Genomic DNA, 10,000 nt, shown 5'->3' on the forward strand with positions numbered 1-10,000 from the left:
TATGTGCTGCTGAAAGCAACCCCGCTGTTCTGGACTGGACTCAATGTATACCTGCGTGAAGTCAGGGACCAGAATATACCACTATACTCCTCAGAATGAAGTCTTTGTGCTGTGTGTGAATGTGAGTGAGTGTGTGCTAGTCAGTATGCCATGAAAGTGCCTGTATGAGTGTGCACAGTGCTTTTAAAAGGATGTCAGTACTGCAATATTCAAAATAATTGATTTATTTGAATCTTATTCTTCATGTTAATCACTACTTATGATGCAACTAAATCCTCCAAACCAACAGTGAAGGGAAATGTAAACAGAAGAACTGATCTTTAACTTAATATTATTTTGATAGCCCTGTTGACTCTGTAATTGGTCCATGATGACATTGTAGTTTCATTTATACTAGCATTCAAACATTAACTGGCTAATCCCTTAAGCTCATCCTTCATACACATTGATTCTGTGATGAAAATGTTTGCTGTGGTGAGCACAGAGTGGATAAAAGGTAGTTGACAGACATAATTATATTGTTGTTAAAACTACTCAGAAAAAGTTATGACTATATAAGTTACTATATATTTGTTAACAGAATTTAGTTTGCTTTATGATTGTATAATATTTTAATGCACAATACATGCTTTCTGCCTATTGAACTTTGTCTCAGTAAACCTGACAACTCCAAGGGGTTTTTGCTACACTTTAGGACAAAGTTGTTGTTTGGCCTTGGAGGGGAGGCTGCCTAATAAGATTTTGGCACAATACAGAGGTATGACGCATTCATGCACAGTAGTTGAGGAGAAAAGACTCCCTAAATTTCCCATATCCTGTTATCTGCTTAATTAAAAACATTTCTGCTTTCGCCAGCAAAAACAAGGGCTGGACACACCAAACTTAGTATGTGTTTGCGCACACACCAACTTCTCTTGCATATAATCTCTGTACACTGTTCATTCGATGTATTCAATCATGTAAGCCCATTTGTGGTACATTGTTGTTTGACCCTTGCATGCTGTTTGCAAGTAAATTCACCTGCTTCCAAGAAGGCCTGACTCAGTTTCAATTATTCAAACACTTGGGTAGTTTGATGAAATAATTCTAGTAACAAATGGTCCTTCGAGTAGCCGGATCCAACATCTTCTTCTCTGGACAAGACGAGCCTGCACCGTGACGACGGGGGAGTCCACGACTCTCGACAAAAGACCTCCAGTGAACATTGCTACAAAAGAGGCTGTCAGCAGACTCGACTTGGACGGAGAGGGGTGACGGAATCCAGAGCCTGAGCGAGTCGAGGCTTTCTTGAAATCAGGTGAATATAAACAGCTGATTTTGTTTTGTCCAGGAATTAGGAATTCCTTTGTTTTATGTATTAGGTAGATAAACTAGTTTATGAAGCAGTATTTCTCATGGTTTTACCGTAAGGGAGAATAACTGATCGTAGTGTTTGGGAAAATGCACTAAAGAGAAAAATATTTCAACCTATAGTGTTTGGGGAGATGCACTAGAGACAAACCTATCTCAACCTGTAGTGTTTGGGGAGATGCACTAGAGACAAACCTATCTCAGCCTTTGGTGTTTGAGAATTTACACTGTCAAAAACAAAAGTCTCACGTACGTAATTAGATGATCATTAGTGTGGGGTCGAGGGTGGTCCCTTTCTTCTGACAGATATAGTTTGTTCCATTAAACTGAGAGTTCTTTGTAATTCGGGAAGGTTTTGTGGAAACAAATTGATATCTGGCTACTTGTTGTTACTTAGCCTGGGGATATAGTACTGCTCCAGGGAGTTAGTCTATGACAGGTTGTTTATTTGTTTTGTTTTGTTATGTTTGTCAATAGTCTACAACTGCAGAGTAGACTTATTAGTTTTATTTAGAATACATCACATAGGGTGTTCTAGTTTTAAATTGGTGAATTTTGTTAATCAATTGGAGGGAATAGGGGTGTTCGTCCTGTTAAATTGATTAGATTTTACATTTAAAAAAAATTAAATTACTTGTAAGCAACTGCCCCTCTTACATATGATCAAATATCTGACTTTACATTTGATCCAAGCCCCCATCGTGAACAGTAAAGAGAAAGGTGGTGGCCAAAGAGAGGAATAAGAGAATGTTGTTGAAAGTGTAAGAGGAAAAAGATTGTTTGGAACTGATTGTTTATGGATGTTATAAAGAAAGAAAAAGTATGTAGGGGAAGGGAGATAGAAGGTTTTGTAAGTGTGCATACAATTGTTATGCTGTTATGATGGGTTATAAAATGCCAATCCAAGCCCCATAGTGAACCTTAAAGATTAAAGGTGCAGTCAATCATTTGAAGTCCCAGCATAAACTTACAAAAAAGCGTCCTTTTGTGTTCTTTTTATGAAAATGTTCACTGAAAAGAATTATTCAATGCTTTTGATTTGAACTGCAAGTTAAAGGGGATTTTTATGCTGAAAATATGATCATAATGTGTATTGTTGATATAAATTGATTCAAAAACTGGTTAACTGTAAAGACACCTATACTTAACCTACATGTTAACTTTTGTTATTTGAAGAACAAACTATAACACCATGTCAGATTTGGAGAAGTAGAGAGCTTCTCAGGAATGTGGTGTGTGTGTGTGATTCAGTCCCATGCAGAAAAGGGAGGGCCTGTCTCACTGACTGCCTGTGTGTGCTTGAATGCTGCCCAAACACAGACAAAATGTGGAAGAACGAAATCAAACCTATCCTAAAATGTTGTTGTGCGTTAATTGTGACATCTAGAGCAAGCAAAATGGATAGGATGATATTTTAGAAACAACCCTGGCAGAATGATGAGCATTTCTTTTGAGAACATGTTACTGCTCAAATTCATTCTGTTTCAGATGCAAGGAGAAGACGAAGCTGACCATGCTTCAATAAGGACAATTGGACACTGAGGAACAATCTGAATCGGTTATGGTAATATCCTACATAACCATTCCCCCAGTGACTGTGATATGAAGGACACTTTGCGTCAAAATGCCACAAAAAGGACTTGTTGACCATCAAGACGATCTTGGTTCCTGTTCCCTGGCTTCTGCAAAAAAACTGTCCTCTCTGAAACTGTACATAGACTGTTGCACCAGTACACAAACTTGCATTTTCACAACTGTGATGTTGATGTACTTGATATTATTCTGCTTGACTGAAATATATTTACTCATATGCTTTGCCCTTTTGCTTTGAAGTGTTGCAAAAAGTTGCATTAAATTTTATAAAAAGGGTGGAATGTTAACAGAATTTAGTTTGCTTTATGATTGTATAATATTTTAATGCACAATACATGCTTTCTGCCTATTGAACTTTGTCTCAGTAAACCTGACAACTCCAAGGGGTTTTTGCTACACTTTAGGACAAAGTTGTTGTTTGGCCTTGGAGGGGAGGCTGCCTAATAAGATTTTGGCACAATACAGAGGTATGACGCATTCATGCACAGTAGTTGAGGAGAAAAGACTCCCTAAATTTCCCATATCCTGTTATCTGCTTAATTAAAAACATTTCTGCTTTCGCCAGCAAAAACAAGGGCTGGACACACCAAACTTAGTATGTGTTTGCGCACACACCAACTTCTCTTGCATATAATCTCTGTACACTGTTCATTCGATGTATTCAATCATGTAAGCCCATTTGTGGTACATTGTTGTTTGACCCTTGCATGCTGTTTGCAAGTAAATTCACCTGCTTCCAAGAAGGCCTGACTCAGTTTCAATTATTCAAACACTTGGGTAGTTTGATGAAATAATTCTAGTAACAATATTGTTTGTGTTATGACTTTGTGTTTATCTTCTGTGAGGAGAAACAACTTTCACAGCAGGCAATGGTTACAGTGAACTACAGCACCCAAACATATGCAATTGAGTGGAGCCAAGTGCAGTAATGCAGTACAGGTGTATTCGCATAGAGCAGGATAAATATTATTGCCTGGACTCTCTCGGCTCATCCTTGAAAGTGTTCACTTTCACAGCTGCCACTGAACACTGAATCAATCCAAGGGAATTGCATCTTTTGTTAGGTAGTTGTTTAAATGGCTGTCGGTCATTCTCTATCCAACAGTAAAAAGATTTTCATTTTTTTAAATAAAACGTAGTGGGAAATGAATGAAATAGGCACCAACTACATTTGTAAAATGTTAAACTTAAATCTTGAAAGAAATACTGATAAGTAACCACTGATTCAGCATTTCATTATTTCATTACATAGGAATAGTCCATTGTTGATTGGTTATAAAATGTTGAGTAAGACAATTGTTAATTATTTAATTAAAATACTGATGAAAGGTTCCATTATTCTTGAAGAATGGTCATTCATTTATTGTTAACTGTTTTCTCGAGTAAGTGAGGGCACACATGCATTCATCAGAGGGAGAATAAAACCAGATGAGACAGCAGCTCTTTCCCTGTAGACGTCTGCGGTCAGAGAGCTGAACAGTGTTATGCCACACTAGATTGATGTCTTCCTTTCACTCACTCACTCACTCACTCACTCACTCACTCACTCACTCACTCACTCACTCACTCACTCACTCACTCACTCACTCACTCACTCACTCACTCACTCACTCACTCACTCACTCTCTCTTTCTCCTGTACTGCTCTCTTTACTAAAATATTCATAATACTGTATATTTACAGTATTATTAACGGAACATTTTTTTAAAAAGGAAAAAAGGAAAATCAAGTTACAATAGTTATTTTCAGTTTAAAGGTACACTATGTAACTTTGGGTGTGTCGGAGAAGTGAACATTTTCTAAGGTATATTCTCATAACTGAATAAACACACTTTCCTCACAGAAAAATGTGATCCCTGAAACACTGTTTGAAGTTAGAAAGCTTCCTGAAAAACTTACTGTTTCACTGTTGTTGTTTACAGCAGCAAGGCCCGCAGTTTGGTTTACAAACATATTCTAGTCTTACATTTTGGTTCCAGGTTCATCAAAATAATTTAGTTTTGATTCATGATGATAGAATTATTCAATACTAAGAATTACATGTTGACTAAATATGTTAAGTAAACTGAAAATGTAAACAAATCCCCCTCGCCTGAAACTGCATAGTGCACCTTTAAAGTCCTGAGTTATGACAAAGCACATTCACAACCAACCAATAAGTTTGAGATATCCATACATCACAGGTGTACATCCCTACATTACATCCATTCAGACATTATTGCTGTAAGGACTGGTTTCCCCATAGTAACATGTCTTAGTGGATTTATACAGCTGACTGAAAGCCAACCAGCCACTGAATAAGAAGACATGATGAGTCATCCTCCAGAGGACTATGATGTGATGAAAATGCATGATATAAACACACTGACTGTTGTTAAAGTGCTACTCTGTGTGTCCTTCAAACCTACCATAATCTGTTTTACTGTTTCTGTCAGAAGGGGAAGTTTTGCGAAGGTGTTCTGATCCTCCCTTTACAGAGGCCTTGGTTTGTCTATCACATCTGCTTTGCAAGATGTGCAAAAAAAAAAAAAAAAACCCACAAGACAGGCACATTTCATGAATTTGTCAGGCTATCAATAACTTTCTGTCCGTATCAGCTGTTTTCATTCTTTTTTTAAAAAATGTTCTTAACATTTACAAAGGCAGTGAGTGAGTGAAGAAGACAGGGGTAGGTCACTCCAGAATGAAATGTTGCAGGGGAGTTGACGTCAGGGAGGCAGAATCCAGCTTTGAAGTAAAAAGGTGAATGCAGTGTGTAAATCTAAAAGCCTTGAAGAGGTGTGGCACTACAACTTTGATGATTACTGCCAATTGAAGTCACGGAGATGTGATACCTCTTGGGATTATCACCATTACATTTCAATTTGAAGTAGGCTAGGATGCTTAAATAATATATTACAAGAAGCAACTAATGCAATACTAATTTGTGCTTCTCCTGTTAAAGTAATGCGATGCACCAACAATACTGAAGTGATCTTCATGACACCTTATTGACTTTTTGACTTTTGCTTAACATTTGCCTATAGTTTAAACAATGTCCTTAGAAACCTGTAAAGTAAAGTACGCCATGTTGGTCGTTTGGTTTGTTCTGTCTTTTTTTTTGTGTTCACTTTTTCAGTTGTGAGTGTGTGTTTGTGTGTGTGTGTGTGTGTGTGTGTGTGTGTGTGTGTGTGTGTGTGTGTGTGTGTGTGTGTGTGTGTGTGTGTGTGTGTGTGTGTGTGTGTGTGTGTGTGTGTGTGTTCTTTGAAAAAATGTAATCCAAAAATAAAGTATTGAAAAAAAAAATGCAATGCGTGATTTAAAGGTGAAAAGTCAAAGCAGGTATCTGGTTGCACAACATACTGTAGAACAAGTTTTGCATTCACCACCACCTACACATAATAAACTTTTTATGTTGTCCTGACATACAATGCATTCTTGAAAAGTCCCCACAGTTGTAGTGCAGACTGACTTGACGTGCCATTCTATGTCATTTATTTAGAACTATAGATGTCAAAAAGGGGTTTGTGTGTGCGGGGAGAGTTTGTCATGCTCAGTTTATTAGCAGATTTATCAAAGAGAACCTGTGTGATCAAACAGACAATTAAAGACGCCATGGGACATAAAGCAAGAATTTAATATTATTTTAAAAATATAAATAAAAGATCTATGAATAAAAATCACCAAATGTTCTACAGAGAAGATACAACATAATCAAACATAACTTAATAGATTTGGTAAAGGATTTGTATTGTTATTATTAATGCACATTACTAGTCCATTGTTTCTCTCACACGTTAGCACATACTTGCACACCCTTCATTTTCTCTTTGTCTCTGTCTTACACGTCACACACGCTGCGTGAGCTTCGGGGGCGCATTCAAGGTCACCCCGAAATCTGATCTGCATCCCCCGCACATTCCACAGGCTGTTCCTCAAACTACACACCGACACCGACACACACACACACACACACACACACACACACACACACACACACACACACACACACACACACACACACCTACACATACACACCGACACACCAACACACACACACACACACAAAGCAATTAAAAGTTACATATGGTGAATTACTCCAGCTGGAGAACTTTCAGTCACAGCTCGTCACCATCAGGGGGGGCATTGCATCTTTGGACACTTCAGCTGCGGCTTCAGCCTTTGAAACTGTTTTTGCATTAGTGACAACAGTGTATCTGCTATCTTTACGATTCTGTCAGTCATATCTTTTCTTTTCTGATGACCGTGGCTACTACTGGCAGTCAGTTTTTCCATAGTGACGGAGGTATAGCGTGACAAAATAGACTGTGTGTCACTTCTATGGTGATATTGATGATAAATGATATCATTTTGCATATTTTTAATGCTGCATTTTATTTGATTCATACCCTTTGTTGCCTGCTCTCCGTTCATCAATCTTTGTCTGACTGTCCTGAAGGATTCCTATCTGTGAGGCTGGTGCTCATGGGGGATGTCCTTTGATCTCGCTGAGGGTTAGAGCTTGAAGTTGTCTGTAACTTATGCTCATTCAAACGACGACAAACACACTTGTTATAAAATACTTTAAAGCCCAGGAAATTCACAAAATCCTTCTAACTATGTAATTTGGGGATCAAGACGCCTAATAGTATATGAAAAGAGCTAAGCATATTGAAGATATTGTCATTTAAGCTTGATGAAGTTTACAGAAATCCGATTTAGAAGAGGCGGGCTGTGCTCTGGTTCCTATGACACATTAAGCATTTTGAATGAATCACAGCAGTTCTCTGCCCGAACATTCAATAATAATTCCATGACTGAGTGACATGAGTTGCAATGGATACATGAGCGTAGGAGCCAGGCCCACATAGTCCTGGTAAACGTTCAATCTAGACAGTTTAAAAACCAAGCAGTTTTTCATCTAAGTTTTTAATTTTTGTTTAAGTTTGAGACACCCATCTTTGATAACCTGTATTGATTTTGACTATTTCAGACCAGGTTTCCAGAGCCTTTTACACTTTGAAACTGTTTACTAAATCCACACATTTTCTTTCATTGGGATGTGTGCAGCAGTTGTTTTGTGTCTGTCAGTCAATATTACACCCAATACTAATAGAACACAAATGTGTACTTCATTGAAATATAATATTGATAGAGACAATTTACATCTGAAATACAGCCACGCATAGTGTTGAGTCGAATTGGCACACACACTCTGTGAACCACGGAGTGCTGGCCATCCTTTGTCCTTTATGCTCCTTTATTTAGCATATAGGACTCTTTTTTACCAAACACAGCAATGTTGATGAAAGCGATTATCAGGCTTTAAAAGTTGCTGAGTCTCCAACTACAGTACACATACGTAGCTGATCAGTTACGTATGGTAACCGGTATGACAGAAAAGCAACAGCCCTAGTCTGAAAGTTAGAATGTAATAAAAGGGTTGTCATAATAATGTAATAAAACTTACATGTTTTAAAAGGAGGGGGATGTTAGAGAATGGCTTCTGATGAGTCAGGAGTTAGGCATTTCTGAGAGTGTGCTGTGTGACCTTGACATGTTTTAAATTGAAAACTAAACCAACGTGTTCCTTTATTTTGTAGCTTAACTTATTTAATGCCCATTTTGTTTCTCATATAACCATGTTGATTATTCCCTCCATATTATATGCTCTCTTTTCTAGAGAATCTTTTTTGAATAAGTGGCAACTTTAGTTGTGGGAAGACCTGGCATTTTGCAAGGGAAAACGTGATAATCCTTTGATACAATTTTAACAAGATAAGTTTCAAATTAAAACGTGATAAGTTCTCATCACGTTATAAAGTGATACTGATCTTTTTATTTATTTCCGTGATGGCATCAATATGCTGCAATAGGAATGTATAGTCAGAATGCCCTCTTAATTCATTTTGAAATGTAATTCCTGACATTTCTTTCCACGGCTACTGTGTATTTGCTCTCTAGAGATAGAAATGTATGATGTGACCCTTTGCATGCAGCGAAATATGTTATCCAGACAGACACAGGCAATCAATAAATATGCTGTTATACCACCGTTTTTTTTATCATCAAGAGATAATTGGAAATCAATGAAAACAGAATTACTGCTATTATCAGTGTTACTTTATAGGAGGTAAATATTGACAGGAGGGATTTCGCGTCTAGGAAAAATGCCTGAAATAAATCTCTGCCGCATAAAGCGTTCCAATTAACATGGTTGTTCTATGAAAGCCGACTTCACAGACCTTCACACAGCCCGTTCCATCACGAGCAGGAGAGGAGGACATGAGAGGAAAAAAGGGGAGATAAGTTATTCCAGGTGGCCATGATAAATCACCACCTCAAAAGGAGACATCTTCCCCAGTGTCTCCAGAATGCACTTTGACCTGGAGGGGGGGTCACAACCAACCTGCAGAGGGGGCCGTGAATGCCCCCCCTCCAACCCTCCACTCTACCACCACTGCACCCTCTCATCCCTCTTAACCCCCTATGGGCTTGAAAGGTCTCTGCCATACACACAAGACACTCACACATGTGCACATACAACACGTTGCACACACACACGCACACACACACACACACACACACACACACACACACACACACACACACAGGGGAGAACGTGTCCGAGGGGGCACATTCCACACTCTCTCCTCCTCCACTGCTACACACCCGCATCAGGTCAATCTATTTCCACCGTGCAGCTTCCAGCAACCTGTTCTGCGTTTACCAGGCCGTGACCAGACTGCCATTGCGAAGAGGAATGCAATGGTCACAATGCAACAACACATTTTTAGAGGGGGGGTGGGTTGGTGGGGAGGGGGTTCTGCCGTAGACACTGTGCCTCACAGTGTGCCCCTACCACCCCACCTTTCAGAATAACTAGCTCGACTGTAAGGGATTCACTCCTGGTTGCAAAAGAGAGAAAACCTTTTCCGCAGGGGTGTGAATGCAACAGAGAGCTGCTATATCCACAACAAGACCCTCAAACACAGAGAGGCTACAGACACAGCAGACACATAGCTAGACAAACTGGCCTGCTGTATTCCAATGACTTCCAAGAACAGAGAGAGAGAGA

The 10,000-nt window shown here is 38.8% G+C and overlaps 1 protein-coding gene across 1 annotated transcript in view; it reads right to left on the reverse strand.

Moving 5' to 3' along the window:
- Positions 1–10,000, reverse strand: part of bmpr1bb (bone morphogenetic protein receptor, type IBb) — a 56,728-nt gene that overhangs the window by 7,660 nt on the left and 39,068 nt on the right. The gene's annotated exons all lie outside the window — the stretch shown is intronic.

The sequence above is a fragment of the Ammodytes marinus genome (assembly GCF_949987685.1).
Source record: "Ammodytes marinus genome assembly, chromosome: 18".
Lineage (NCBI taxonomy): Eukaryota > Metazoa > Chordata > Actinopteri > Uranoscopiformes > Ammodytidae > Ammodytes > Ammodytes marinus.